The 14,484-nt window shown below is 37.1% G+C and overlaps 1 protein-coding gene and 1 long non-coding RNA gene across 10 annotated transcripts in view; both read left to right on the forward strand.

Annotated features, from left to right (window-relative positions):
• Window positions 1–14,484, forward strand: part of PTPRT (protein tyrosine phosphatase receptor type T) — a 1,285,960-nt gene that overhangs the window by 99,113 nt on the left and 1,172,363 nt on the right. The gene's annotated exons all lie outside the window — the stretch shown is intronic.
• The window catches only part of LOC141557235 (uncharacterized), a 51,105-nt gene continuing 39,661 nt past the window's right edge, over window positions 3,041–14,484 (forward strand). Inside the window, exon 1 of the long non-coding RNA XR_012486745.1 lies at window positions 3,041–3,095. This is a non-coding gene — a long non-coding RNA (uncharacterized LOC141557235). The remainder of the gene's footprint in view (window positions 3,096–14,484) is intronic.

Below are 14,484 nucleotides of genomic sequence, written 5' to 3' on the forward strand. Positions count from 1 at the left end.
CAACTTTTTTAGAATTATAGGGCATTATAGCTGGATGATACCTGAGAGATCCTCTTGCCCAATTCTCACACTTCAACTTTAGAATGGTTAATGGAAGCCTAAAATGGGGACATGGCTTGGTCAAGATCATAAATTTAATAAATGGCAGAGCCTTAGTTTTTTCAGTCACTTTTTTTTCAGTTTTTATGACTCCATTTGGGATTTTCTTGTCAGAGATGCTGGAGTGGCTTGTTGTTTTCTTCTCTATCTCATTTTACAGATGAAGAAACTGAGGCATACAGGATCAAGTGACTTACTCAGGGTCACACAGCTAGATTGTCCATGACTTGAAGGAACTTAATTCTGTATATGTAATGCAATATATTCTTAGAGAATTAAACATAAGGTAATTTAAGAAAGGAGAGAATAGTTGGACTTGAAGGTGGGAGCAAGATATGATATGCATTATTGCATAGATGGAGGAGAAGCTAAATTTGGGGAAGAGCTATTAGTTTGGCTGGAATCCAGTTGTGAAGAGGAATCATGTGAGAAAAGATGAGAGAGATCTTGAAGAACACCGGGCTGGGCAGTTTTTATTTTACCCAGCAGTGATGGAAATCACTGAAGACTTTTGAGCAGGAGAAGAAATGGTCAGGCTCATGCCTGTGGAAGATGCTGTGTTGGAAGCGACTGGAGAGGGGATAGACTGGAGGCAGGGACACCAAGTAAGAGGCAGTTGTGATTGTCCAGGATGATGAAGGACTGGAATAGGAATTTTGCAAACCAACAGAAGATGATGGCGGTGAGAAATGTTAGAACTTAACTGTTAGAGTTTTGGATTATGTGGAGAGGATGGTTCTGATGGTTACATCCCTGGGCAACTGGTGGTGTTCTTGCCTGAGATGGGGAGGCTTGATCCCCCATTACAGTTCTCCTGATTCCCAATCTAGAGTGCCTTGTATGACTTCATAGTAACAAAAAGGGAAAGGCAAGGTAGTCCTCCTGCTATGACATTCATGATGCTAGTGGGAACACATGTTGCTTTAAACAAAGTGCTTTAAAAATATTTTCCAACCAAATCAACCTTTCGGTTGCACTCTTGTGCTTCTACCTTTGTAGTCACTTTAGGATGTTTGGATGTTCAAAGCTGAGAACAAAACCGATACTGATTTATCCCATCTGGAAGGAGAACTAATAGCATTCCTCCCCCTCCCCCTCCCCCTCCCCACGCTGTCAGGCTCCCTATAGCCAGCCCTGCTTGAGTAAGCATGAGCATTTATTCCTTGTTAATGGCACTGACAAGATGGCTAACCTGCACTTGATGGATCGTCAGCAAGTCTCCCACCCCTTGACTGGCTTCCAATCCGAGCTCTAACATTGGCACCTCGCATGATTTAGGGAATTGTCTGTCCTTGTCTTTGCATCTGGAATAGCTCCATTGGCATTCAGAGCAGGCGCTGCTCAGGCTGCCTGCATTTATTCATACAGAGCCATGGAGCTTAGTGGTACAGATCAGGTTATGGATGTAGGGCAGAGAAGGAAGGCGGCTGGCTCATTTTCATGGCACCTATAAGGGAAGCAGCCTTCTCTGTGCATAGAATGTCCAGGGGTGCATTATTGCTGGAGATGCTTTTCTTGATCAGCTGCCTTGCCACAGCTGTGCTAGGGCTATTCTCATGAGCTATTTTCTGATGGACTTTTCTTTAGTTATCTAGTGCAAAATCCAGGCTGTTGCTCCTGGGATTATTAGACTTTTTACAGATGTCATTCAGTAGTCAAAATCTCCCAACGAAAGAGTTGACAAACTTCTCTGTTCTGAAAGGGACACAAAGGAAAGGAAAGAAAGGTGATGACAATCAAGCTCATATTAGTGGGCTAGCTCACAGTTCATGGTGCTTTATGGTCTACTGAGAGCAGGTATTTTATAAATACAGTACCCTTTCTTTAGATGAGGAATCTGGGGTTAAATGACTTACCCAGAGACACAGAACTAGTATGTGGCAGTCAGGGCTCAAGCATTTGGGCCAAGCCCGTAGCTTTTCACCGTGTCCTCTCCAGTATAGGTTTTGGAGAATGAAGTTTGCAAGGAAATGTATGTATTTTCTGATTATTGTGTGACTGTCCCTAAACATCATAGGATCTGGAAGGGACTGCAGAGGTCATCTAGTCCAAACCCTTCATTTTACAGATGAGAAAGCAAGACCCTAGGGAGGGAAATGACTTTTTTCAAGGCCACACAGGTAGTAAATAGCAAAACTCCTCCAGTCCCTGGGCTCTGAGTAAAAGTTTTGCTTCATGCTGCCTAGGCTTTGCCTTCTCATTTCCCACATATGTTGAGAGACAAGAGGGTCTAGTGCCTAAATTTTAAATTACAAATGCTGAGTTTCAATCCCTGCTTGTCCCTGATTTCTGACAAGTCACTTAGCTTCAGTGTTCTTAGGTTTTCAGCCATAAAACAGAAAACAAAACCAGGGTTTTAACTTTCTGCACTAGTGGGAGAAATTACTAATAGAAAGTGACAAAGTAAAAAGTACAAGGTATGATTGCACCTAAAACTATGGTGTAATTGCACAGACATCCTGCCAACAGGGAATTCCAAGTAAGTGACTGGTTCCATTTACTTAGCTTCTTATCCAAATAGGGTTCCCCTATGCCTTTAAAAATGATGATGTGAGGGGCAGCTAGGTGGCCCAGTGGATAGAGCACCAGCCCCGAAGTCAGGAGGAACTGAGTTCAAATGTGGTCTCAGACATTTAACACTTCCTGGTTGTGTGACCCTGGGCAAGTCACTTAACCCCACTTGCCTCAGCAAGGAAAAAAAAATGATGGCAATCCTTTGTCTCCCAGGGGTGCAGGGTAGGAGCTGGATGTCGTAGTCAAGGTTCAGTGAAGTCATATTCTTGTTCAGATTCATACAATGTCACGGTTGGAAGGGGCTCCTTAAGTATTATTTAGTGAGACATCCTCATGCTACAAAGGAGAAAACTGAGACCCCTGGCAAATCAATTCTGGAGCTTTCAGTTATTAGCTGATAAAGTCTTTGTCTCCTTGAACTAGAGTTGAAAATGGATGTGTTTTGAAAGAAGGATATCCTTTAAGAGCCCTTTGGCTAAGAGGTAATAATTTATTAGTGAAAGTGAGATTGCAGAGCAGAGAGGGAGGGAACAGTAGGTTTGGGGTCAGAAAACCTGAGTTCAAATCATTTTAGTCACTTGTCCCTCTTATGAGATTTGGCAATTCAGATTCCCTGGTTTGTGGTCCACAATTTTTTCGATTCTTCATGAGATTCTAAGGTCCTTTCATAGGAATAAACCTACATTATTATCTATGTTGGAGGAATGAAAAATATGATTTTTGCACAAAGGTGCAAAGGTGAGTAAGATGAGGATGAATATTAGCATTTAGAAGAGCCTGGACAGCAACAGTTGGAAGGAACCCTGGGGGATCATCTAGACCAACCAAGGTGAGGAAACTTCATCTTATAGACCAGAGGGAAAATTACTTGGTTGAGGATATAAACAGTTTTTGAGCCAGGTCCTGAATCTAGATCCCCTGATTAATGTGGAATATTTTACTTTACTGAAAGTATATTCAAAGTTCTCTCTATTCTGTCAGCATGAATAGAGAAGAAAATTATCTCTCCTCTCTTCCCCTCCCCTTCCATCACAAAATAGTTATACTTTGACAGTTGGCTGGTTCAAGAACTTTAAGGAAGAGAAGAATGCTAAAAGGAGAAGATGAGGATGTAGTGCATTCTAGGCCTGGGGGTGGCCAATGCAAGGCACTGAGATCAGAGTTGGAATATTATATATTAAGAGCCAAAAGAAGCCCTCTTTAACTAAGAAAGGGAAATAATGTCAAATAGGACTTAAAAGATAGGTCAGGGCTTTGAAAACTAAATTGAGAAAATTATATTTTATCCTGGGGCAATAGAAAGCCACTAAAGTTGATTGAGTTAGGGAATATAAACAGCACATATAATTATCAACAATATGCCAACGATTACTTTGTATCCACAGAATCTTAGCACAAGGCCTTGCATGAATAAGCACTTAATAAATGCCCTCTGATTGATTAGTTATGGGTTAGAGAGGAGTAGTCAGGCAAGGATTCTTTGTTTCCAGAGCAAGGACACTTTTTAGGATATTGTGTAAAGGAATTAAAGCTGCATGTTGTGTCTTGGTGCATTTTTCTGAGTTGTTAAAATTATTGGGCCTTGATGGCTAAATAGTCCTCCTAATATCCCTCTATCCCTCCTTTTTTTCCCCCTTCCTTTTCCCCTCCCTCCTTTTCTTTTTTATTTCCTCCCCTCCTTCCCCTCCTTCCTTCCTTCCTTCCATCCATCCTTCCTTCAAAGGATAGAAGTTTTTCAAAATTCATTCCTTTTTTTTTTTCTTTCAAAATTTCCCCAGAGATCATTCAGTCTAACTGCGTATTTCTACAAATGAAGAAACTGAAACCCAGAATGATCCAGTGGTATCTATGGCTACAGTAGTAAATGGCAGGTCTGCAATCCAGGAGTGGGGTTGCAATCCCAGAGGGCCAGTATTTTTGAGGGTTTTGGAGGGGAGGCTTGCAAGGTTACTTCAGCCACACAATGAGGGTTGCAAGCACTTGATTTGGACTCAGAATTCTTAGGTTTACGTCCTGGCCCTTCTGCTTCTTCTGAATTGTGGGTGTCTTTAAGAAAGTCACTTCACCTCATGGAAAGATAAGAGGATCATCTCTGAGATCTCCTCCAGCTCTAAGTCCTGAGATCTTCTGAGTAAATTTCTTCCTTGTCTTGGCCTGTTGAAATCCTTTTCTTCCTTCAAAGCTCAGTCCAGGTGGTACCTACTCCCTGATTGCTTGTGATGGCCCCAGCTGACACTTGACCTCTCCCTTGTGAAAATATTCCAGGTACTTTTCTTGAATCTTTATCACTCTCCCAGTCTACCTTCTATCATACACATTTGTGTACTTGTCCAATCTCCCACCCTTTATCTCCACTGGTGTGTAAGATGCACTATTCTACACTCCACTGGCTCCCTTGAGCATAATAAGAACTGTACTTTTTTCTCCTTTGAACCCCAGGCACCTCAGTAGGACAGGAGATGTAAAGCTCTGCAAATAGAAGGTGCTTATCAAATGTTTGTTGAACACAGCATGACTCAAGTCCATCCAGAAACAAAATCTGTTGGAAAGAAATGCCTTGTAAACATACAGTGTGTTTTCTTAGAAGAGTTTATGAGCCATGATCCTAGAGGAACATGTTAGGACAGAATAGTTCTGTATATTTAGGTGACTTGAATTAAAGCCTGAGCTGCTTTGTATTTTTCAAATCCTTTCCCATAATTTAATATGAGTTTAATTTACCCGATTACTAATTTAATACCAGAACCTATATAAATATATAAATTATAGCTGTTATTTTCATTTTTCTTTTTCAAATGAGGAAACAGAAGTTCAAAGGGGGCAGGTGCCTTAGCTAACAAGTGATGAAGATAGCACTAGAATCCAGATTTCTTAACAAGACTAGGACTGTCTCAGCTATAATTTTACTCTGTAAAACTTGTAGTGGTGCATAGAGAAAGTGGAGGTTAGATGGAGTAATTAAGTCAGGAGTGCTGAAATACTGGCCTTGTCACTTGTGTGTGCGTGTGCTCTGTTTCATGTTGTTAGTTTACAGCAAGCAGAGTTTTATTTCATCCTTCCTGTTCACTTTCAGAGAAATAAACCAAAATGAAGTATAATTTAATGTTGCTCCCATGCTTGTCTGCCTGTCTTATACTCTCTGAGCAGGGGAGATTCACAGTGCTTGTTGACTGTCAGTTTTAAAACATCAGTAACATTTCATTTGTCAGGAGAAACCTTGGTAGGTTTTACTGAGAGTGTAGAAAAGTGCATCTGTTTCACATCTTGGAACAGGTGATTCTTCTGTATATGTGTATGTCTTTGTACACCCATGTTTGTGATTCCCTGAAGTTTTGGGATAACAGTAGTCAGATTTTAGAAGTGTATATTTATAAAAACTGAAAGCAGTTTAAAGAGCATTTAAGATGAAGAAATTCAGTGAGACCCAGCCAACTCATGCTAGCAAGCAAGGGCCCAACAGATTACTAAAGGGATACTTTATGCTCTAGAGGAGGCATCTAGAAGGCATTCCTCCCCCATCTCCTAGACAATGGAGTTTAGCATCCATTTTCTTTTTTTATTATTATGGCTTTTTATTTATCAGATATGCATGGGTAATTTTACAACATTGACAATTGCCAAACCTTTTGTTCCGATTTTCCCCCTCCTTCCCCTGACCCCCTCCCCCAGATGGCAGGTTGACCAATACATGTTAAATATGCTAAAGTATAAGTTAAATACAATATATTAGCATCCATTTTCAAGGAGGATTGACTGGATGTCATCTTATTCAGTAAAACTTTCTGCTAACTTTGTTCTTATCATCATAATCTTTATAAGATTTTTGATCTTCTACTTTTGATTTACATAACTTAGATTGTGTTATAAAGAGTAGCACATACCCAACCAATTGATCAGAGATTTAAAATCCTGCTTAGCACTTGCTCTGTGTCTACATTTTCCATGTAGGTTTTATAAATATATCATGAGAAACACATTATTAACGATGACTATCAATCACCTGATTCATCAACATTCAGTCAACATACATTTATTAAATGCCTATTATGGATAAAGTCTTTTGTTAGGCACTGGGGTTAAAAATGATATAGTCCCTGCCTTGAAGGAGGTGATCTAACAGGGGAAATGTGACACATACAGAAATAAATGATACCAAGCAGAATGTGACAGATGTAAAGTAGATATGGGAACAAAATGGCATAAGGAAATTTAGGGTAGACTAAGTTCCAGAGCAATATGGGGGAATATCTGGTATTCTAATTTGGCTGAGACATAAAATGTGTGAGCATGAACAATTTGAGATAAAGATTGGGCCTAGATTGTGGAGGATTTTGAAAGCTAGACTAAAGACTGCCACTGAAGAGTACTGGATTTGGAGTCAGGAGACCTAGGTTTGAATTCGTTTTGCCTTGGGCTCTATGTAAAGCCATCAGCAAATCACTTTACCTCTACTAATGTGGACTTCCTCATCTGTAAAATGAAGATGATCTTTAAAGTTCCTTTCCACTGTAAGACTCAGAGCACAATGGATGGCACAATGGATAGAGTACCAGCCCTGAATTCGGGAGGACTTAAGTGCAAATGTAGCCTCAGACATGCACTAGCTATGTGGCCCTGGACAAGTCACTTCACCATGTTTGCCTCAGTTTTCTTATCTGTAAAATAAGCTGGAGAAGGAAATGGCAAGCCAGTTCAATATCTCTGCCGAGAAAACTTCAAATGGGGTCATGTAAAATTGCACATGAATGAAATGACTAAACAGCACCTGACAGTGATATAACCTACCTGTATGATCAGGATTCTATCCCATGGACCTCAGTTCCTTCCTCTGTAAAATAAATGGTGTTTCATATGTAATATGAAACATATAATGCAGTATAAAATACACATAAGTATATGAGAAGTGTACTTTGTGAGATGAGTCAGGAGAAAGATTATGTTGTGTTTGTATATGTTTGCAAAATATACATAGTATGGATATATGAACAATGATATTGTTGGTGGAAGGAAGATACTATAAATTTGGAAGAAAGGACCTGTAGAAGGTAAAATTTTAGCTAAGGTCTGAGGAAAATTATGATTATAAATCTCATTAATTCACAAATCTCTTAATGCAAAATAGCATAGTGAAACAAAAACTAGCTTAGGAGATATGATTTGTCTTACATTAGGCATGTAACAACTTCCACAGAACTCACTTTCTCATTTGTAAAATCAATGGAAAAAGAAAAAAAATTAAATTAAATGATTAAAAAGAAAAAAAATGGTGTTTGAATATCCTTCTAGGTCAAGATCAATGATGTTATGATTCAGTGAGAGATTTGATACATCCTTGTCTTTATAAATTGCAAGAAAGTCAAAATGTGGTTCTATTCCAATGAAGGCTCTAATGTAGATCCTATCACAATCAAATTCGATTCAATAGTAAGACATCCTTCCCTTTTCTAACAGATGTGACTTAGGATTTTTTAGTCCCTGTTGTCACTGACACTTCCCATTCATACAGCTTCTTCTCATCTTTAAGTTTTTGAGTGTGGTTGTATCTGTTGGCTCATTCTATTCCCTTCCTTTTTTATGCAGTTACTATATGTGTACCTTGGGTGCACCTCTAATATCATATCTCCTGTGTGCTTCCTGGGACATTTGATATCATGATGGTGAATGTGCCTCCTGCCTCTCTCTGAGAAAGGGGGAACTACAGATTTGGAATGAGGTGTATATGTTCTTACATGGCTAGTATATTGATTTGTTTTGCTTTACTGCATTTCTACAGATGGTGATGAGTCATTGGAAAAAGACAGTAATTTAAAAAAAAAGAATCTCAGTAAAACATTTGAAAAGAGAGTTGGCATCTTTAATAGGTCCCTTGTAATAATTGCCAAAAAAGGAAGCTCACACAGAAGTGAAATTGGAATCATATTCTTTCCCTCATCCCAGTTCATATAGATACCATCAATAATTGAAGGTGGAATCATAGGAACTCTCTTGGACCTCTCATTTGGGTGTTCTTTCAGAAAACTCGTAATTTAACTCAGGAAAAACTATAAAAATTCCTTGTTTTATTCTTTGCTTCTTTTGGTTTTGTTCTGGACTAGTGATTTCATTAGTGAAAAATTCCAAAGTGGCAACTGCCTCAGCCAATGCAAATTGGCAACTGGTCTGTACATTATAGTCATAGAGAATTATCTGAGGGCACTGAGAGATTAAGTGACTTCTTTTTGCCACATACCTAATATATTTCAGATGCAAAATTTAAACTCTGGTATTTGTGATTCCAAGCCTGTCCATTATCTTGTGCTGTTCTTGCTTTGTTGTTCATAGGATTTAGAACTTCAAGGTGATGATGATCTAGTCCAGGTGTTCTTTACCTGGGATCAATGAAGCTTTTTTTCTAATATTTTGACACTAATATAATTAGTTTTCTTTGTACTTTGATGCTTTGTATTTTATTGCTTGTGGACAGCTAGAAAGCACAGTGGATAGAATGTAAGGTCTGGAATCAGGAAGACTCATCAATCTGGTTTCAAATCTGACCTCAGACACTTACCAGCTTTGTGACTTTGGGCAAATCACTTAACCCTGTTTGCCTCAATTTCCTCATCTGTAAAATAAACTGGAGAAGGAAATGGCAAACCACTGCTGTATCTGGGTCAAGAAAACCCCAAATTCATGAAGATTCAGACACAATTGAAATGGCTAAAAAAGATTTTATTCCTATAAACCCATTATTCAGAGTAGGGATTTTCATAGGCTATATCAAACTGTCAAAGGAGCTATAACACAACCTTTGATATTGTCCAACTTTTTCATTTTCCAAAAAAGTTTAAAATTGAAGTTGTAAGAGTAAATGATATGTCTGAAGTAGACCAGGTAGCAAGTAAAGCTGAAACTGGCTTTCAAACTATGTGCTCAGATTAAAATCTAGGATACTTTCCACCCTGAAACCCTGTCATTTGTTGAATTAGACAATTTTTACAACATTCCATCTAGAAGGGAAACTTTCATATTCTAGATTTAAAACAGATGTGAATAATTATTTGCTAAGCAGCTGCATGTATTGGGAGAGCCCAATAATTTATAAGATATAGACTCCGTCCTTCAGCAGCTTATGAGTGAATCAGCAAGCATTTATTAAATGCTTTTTTATTTACCAGGCACTTTGCTGGTGCTGTGGATTCAAATGCAGAAGTGGGATAGTCCCCTACCCCTAAAGTAGCCTATATTCTATAGGGAGGACTAGGAATATTTATACATAAGTAAATACAAGATCCATAGAAAACAGGTGCATAGTGATAGAAGGGGAACTAAAAATTGATAGAATGGGGAAGGCTTCTTGAAAGAAGATAGTATTTAACCTAGGCCTTCAAATTCTAAGAGGTGGATGTCAAAGGAAGAATATTCTAGTTTAATTTAATTTAAACATAATAATATTCTATTATGCTAACTTAATTTAAGTATAGAATATTCTATTATGCTAAACTCGTAGGAGTTATGCAACTCTCTTGGTGAAAGGATTGCAAGTGCAGTCCCAGGGTCATAGAACTGAATACCACTGCTCTGACACCTTAACTGGACACAATTTTACAAATATACAAACGCTCTCTTATTCCTAGGAATGTCTAAGGCCTCCATCAGATAATTAATGATATCCAGGGGTCCTTGAACTCAGAGAGCCCAATCAGTATGCTCCATATGGTAGCATTTTTATTTTATACAAAGAAATGGATGAGGCAGTGTGGTATTGTAGAAAACACATAAAGAAAGGCAATCATGGCATGGAATACAATATGTACAAAGGAAGGGAGATAGAGGATGGAGGGTGACATGGAGGGATGGGAAATAAACTTTGTTTTTTTTTGTATTTGCAAGCCTTATTTATTTATTTTCTTTATATTTTATTTGAAGACACACAGTAAGAGAAAAGAAAAACAGAAAAGCAATACAAAACAAAATGAAACAAAACAAAAATTTTTTTCCCAGTCTAGGTTTGCCCTGAGGAGCAAATTTGTTCTATTTGTGGGGGAAATCAGGAGAGTTTGAAATTTACTAACCTATTCTGCCATCTTCTCAGAACCCTCCCCTGAAATAAACTTTTTTTTTTTTTTTGGCTGAAGCACATAGTGTGTGAAGGAGAATAATATCTAAACACCATGGATAGTCTGGAGCCAGATTATGAAGGGCTTTAAATTCCCCAAAGAAAAAAATGATATATCCTAAAAACAATGTGACAACATTGTGCTTTAGTAGTCTTAATGTAGTCAGGTGGAGAGTGAAATAGAATTGCTTGGACTAGAGGCAGAGAGAACAATTAGGAAGCTTTGGTATAAAATAGGAGAAAGGGGTTGAGAGCCTGGATTATTTTCATTTTACTGTACATAGAAGATACAGATTGTTTTTGTTTGTCCTTTGTTCTTGAAAATGATCATGACATCACAGAAGTGATGCTATAACATGCAAGTAAATGAGGAAGGGCTACAGGTAATTTAGACAGAGGGGAAGTGAAAACAAACAAAAACCGAGCAGCTGATGGGATATAGGTGAGTGAGTGAAAAGTTGAGAACAATGTCTAGGTGGTGATGTTTGTTAACTAAAAGAATGGTGATACCTTCAACATAAATAGGGATCGTAGGAGGTGTTTAGGTCTAAAGAGAAAGACAACAAGTTATATTTTGGACAAATTAGGTTAGAAATATTTATGAAACATCTAAGCTGAGATGTCCAGCAGACAGAAATGTAGAAGTAAAGAGGCATGTATACCAATTATTAATATAAGGGAGATTGAGGATATTTTATTATCATTTATTATTAATGATCTATTATTATATAATATATTAAATATATTTGTGTATATAAATATATATTAAATTATATATCATTAGATAATATATAATACATTTATCATAACAATTATTAATAATAATCCTTTATTATTAAAGGATTAATATTAATATAAGGGAGTACAAAGGATAGGTATAGGAAAAGTTTGATGAGAAATTTAATAAAGAAATCAAGACCCAGAAAGTGGAAGTCGCCTGCCCAGTATCACATACTTAGTAAGCGTCAGAATTCAATCCAAATCTTCTAATTCTTTATATATATTTTTTTCTGCCACATCACACTGCCTCATCCATTTCTTTGTATAAAATGAAAATGTTCCCAAATGGAAGATATTGATTACATGTTAGACCCTGTGGGTTAAAGGATCCCTAGATATCATTAATTATCAGGCAGAGATATGCCTAGGAATAAGAATACATTTATATATTTGTAGTGTTGTGTCCACTCAAGATGTCAGTACAGTGGTCAGTTCTGTGACTGGGGGTCCCATCTGTAATTACTTTCACCAAGAGAGTTGCATGACTTTAGAATTTAGTGTAGCAGAATATCCCTTATATTTAAACATCTAGAGGAGACAAAAGGTTTAGTTATACCTTGAGAACTGTAGTTTGAGTACAATATTGCTCTGTTAGCTCTAAACTAATGGTGGAATAATGGTAGTGACTTGACATTTATAGATCTGTATGTCACACCTGGCATTAGGAAGGAGTCCAGAAGTTCTTTTAAACTCCTTTTGTGTGAAATGTAGCACTTGCTGCATCCCCAGCAATTATTCTGAATGGTAGGCTGAGAGAAATGGGGGAAGAGGACTAGATTTGATCGAAGCTATTTGGAGAATGTTAGTTCAGCAAAATATAACTGTCCAGATGAGAAAACACCTGGAGTCTTTTCCCTGCTTTAAGTGCAAAAAGATGCATTAGTGATTGTCTGCTCATCATAGTTCATGCAACATTGGGCATGTATATTGGGAACCAAGCTGGAAAATAGCACAATAGGTCAGTTTGCAGAAGCTGGAGGTGAAGAAGATACAAAAACATATTGGACAGGAGTGAGGTCAAACAGCTGATGAAGTAGTTAGTTCAGATCAGACCAGCCCTTGGAAGGGGAAATTGTCTGATATCAAAGGTAGATGAAGTCAGGAGGTTGAAGTTCCATGGATACTGAAAAGGTATTCAGATATAAATGGGAGCTCTGGGTCCAGTGGGTCAGAGATGATATTGTGCACAGGCTGTGGTACTTTGGAGGAAGCTAGCAGAGGAACTGTTGGTCTCATAGGCTCTAAAGACTTATCAAACCTTGTTTCTCATAGTATCATTAAATTTAGAGCTGGAAAAATCTTTAGAGACCATCTAGTCCAGTTCTGATTTTAAAGATCAGGAAGTGCATAAATCCTTTTGCAACATCTCAGATGTTGTATAGCCTTAATTTATTATTTTTATTTTAGAACTATTTTATTTTTTTCTTAATTGCATGTAAAATTAAAAAATATATATCTCTGTTTTCTCCCTTCTTCCCTTTCTTTCCTTCCTTTTTCCTTTTCCATCATTGAGAAGGTTATACATATGCAATCATAGAAAACACATTTTCATGTTAGTCATGTTATGAAATAAGATATGAAACTAAAAGAAATTAAAATTTAAAAGTATGCTTTGATCTGTATTCAGACTGTATCAGTTCTTTCTCTGGATGTGCATAACATTTTTTTCATCATTAACCCTTTGGAATTGTCTTAGATCATTGTTTTGCTGAGAATAGCTAAGTCATTCCAGTTAATCATTGTACAATATTGATGTTACTCTGTGTAATGTTCTTCTGATTCTGCTCACTGCACTTTGTATCATATAATTCTGCTCACTGCACTTTTGTATCATATAATTCTTATCAGGTTTTTCTGAAAGCCTCCTGCTTGTCATTTCTTACAGCACAATAGTATTCCTTCTCATTATGTATACAACTTGTTCAGTTATTCCTTGATTGACGGACATCACTACAATTTCCAATTCTTTGCCACAACAAAAAGAACTGCTATAAATATTTTTGTGAATATAGATCCTTTATTTAGCTCGTTTCAAGAACTTTTAAATGATAGAAGGTTCCTTTTCCCAAGATAGCCATTATAATTGTAGAGAGCCTTTGTAGAGTTTTTTTTCCCTTGAACTATAAGACCCTTTGAAATGTTCTTTCATTGAACTACACAGAACAAATTGAATCCCTCTTTCATGTGACAAATATAGTATAATTGCAGGTAGCTGTCTAGTATCCCTAAGTCTTTTTTCTTAAAGACTAAATACTTTTTGAGTTATCTCTTATATGACACACATGATCTCCAATCCTCACACCTTCCTGCTCAGTCTTTCTCCATGCTTTTCAGGTTGTCAGCATCTCTTTTAAGATATGTTACAATATGGTGTAATGTCACTCATTCACTATATATGAATTAATTTGAAGAAAACTGATAGCATCTTTTTAAAAATTAAATTTATTTTGTATTTTATTTTTCCCCAGTGACATGTAAAACCATTTTAACATGTGTTTTTAAAACTTTGAGTTCCACATTCTTTCTCGCTTTTTCCTATTCCCCCTTCTTCTTCCCATTGAGAAGGCAAGCAATTATATAAGGTTATACATATATATCATGCAAAACATTTCCATAATAGTTATGTTGTGAAAGAAGACATAATTCAAGAAAAAACTCTTCAGAAAAATAAAGAAAGTTTAAAAAGCATACTTCAATCTGTATTCAGGCACTACCAGTACTTTGTTTGGAGATGGAGAGCATTTTTTCAATATGAGTCCTTCCATGTTGTCTTGGATCATTGTATTGCTCAATCATTTAATGACAACTTATCATCTTATAATATTGCTGTTATTTTTGTAAACAGTACATTTCACTTTCTGTCAACTCATGTAAACCCTTTCAGGTTTCTCTGAAAACATCCTGCTCATCATTTCTTTTTTATATTTTTTAATAATAGTTTTTTTCCCAAATATATGTAAAGATAATTTTCAACATTCACCCTTGCAAAACTGGTA

This window comes from Sminthopsis crassicaudata, chromosome 2 (genome assembly GCF_048593235.1).
Source record: "Sminthopsis crassicaudata isolate SCR6 chromosome 2, ASM4859323v1, whole genome shotgun sequence".
NCBI lineage: Eukaryota > Metazoa > Chordata > Mammalia > Dasyuromorphia > Dasyuridae > Sminthopsis > Sminthopsis crassicaudata.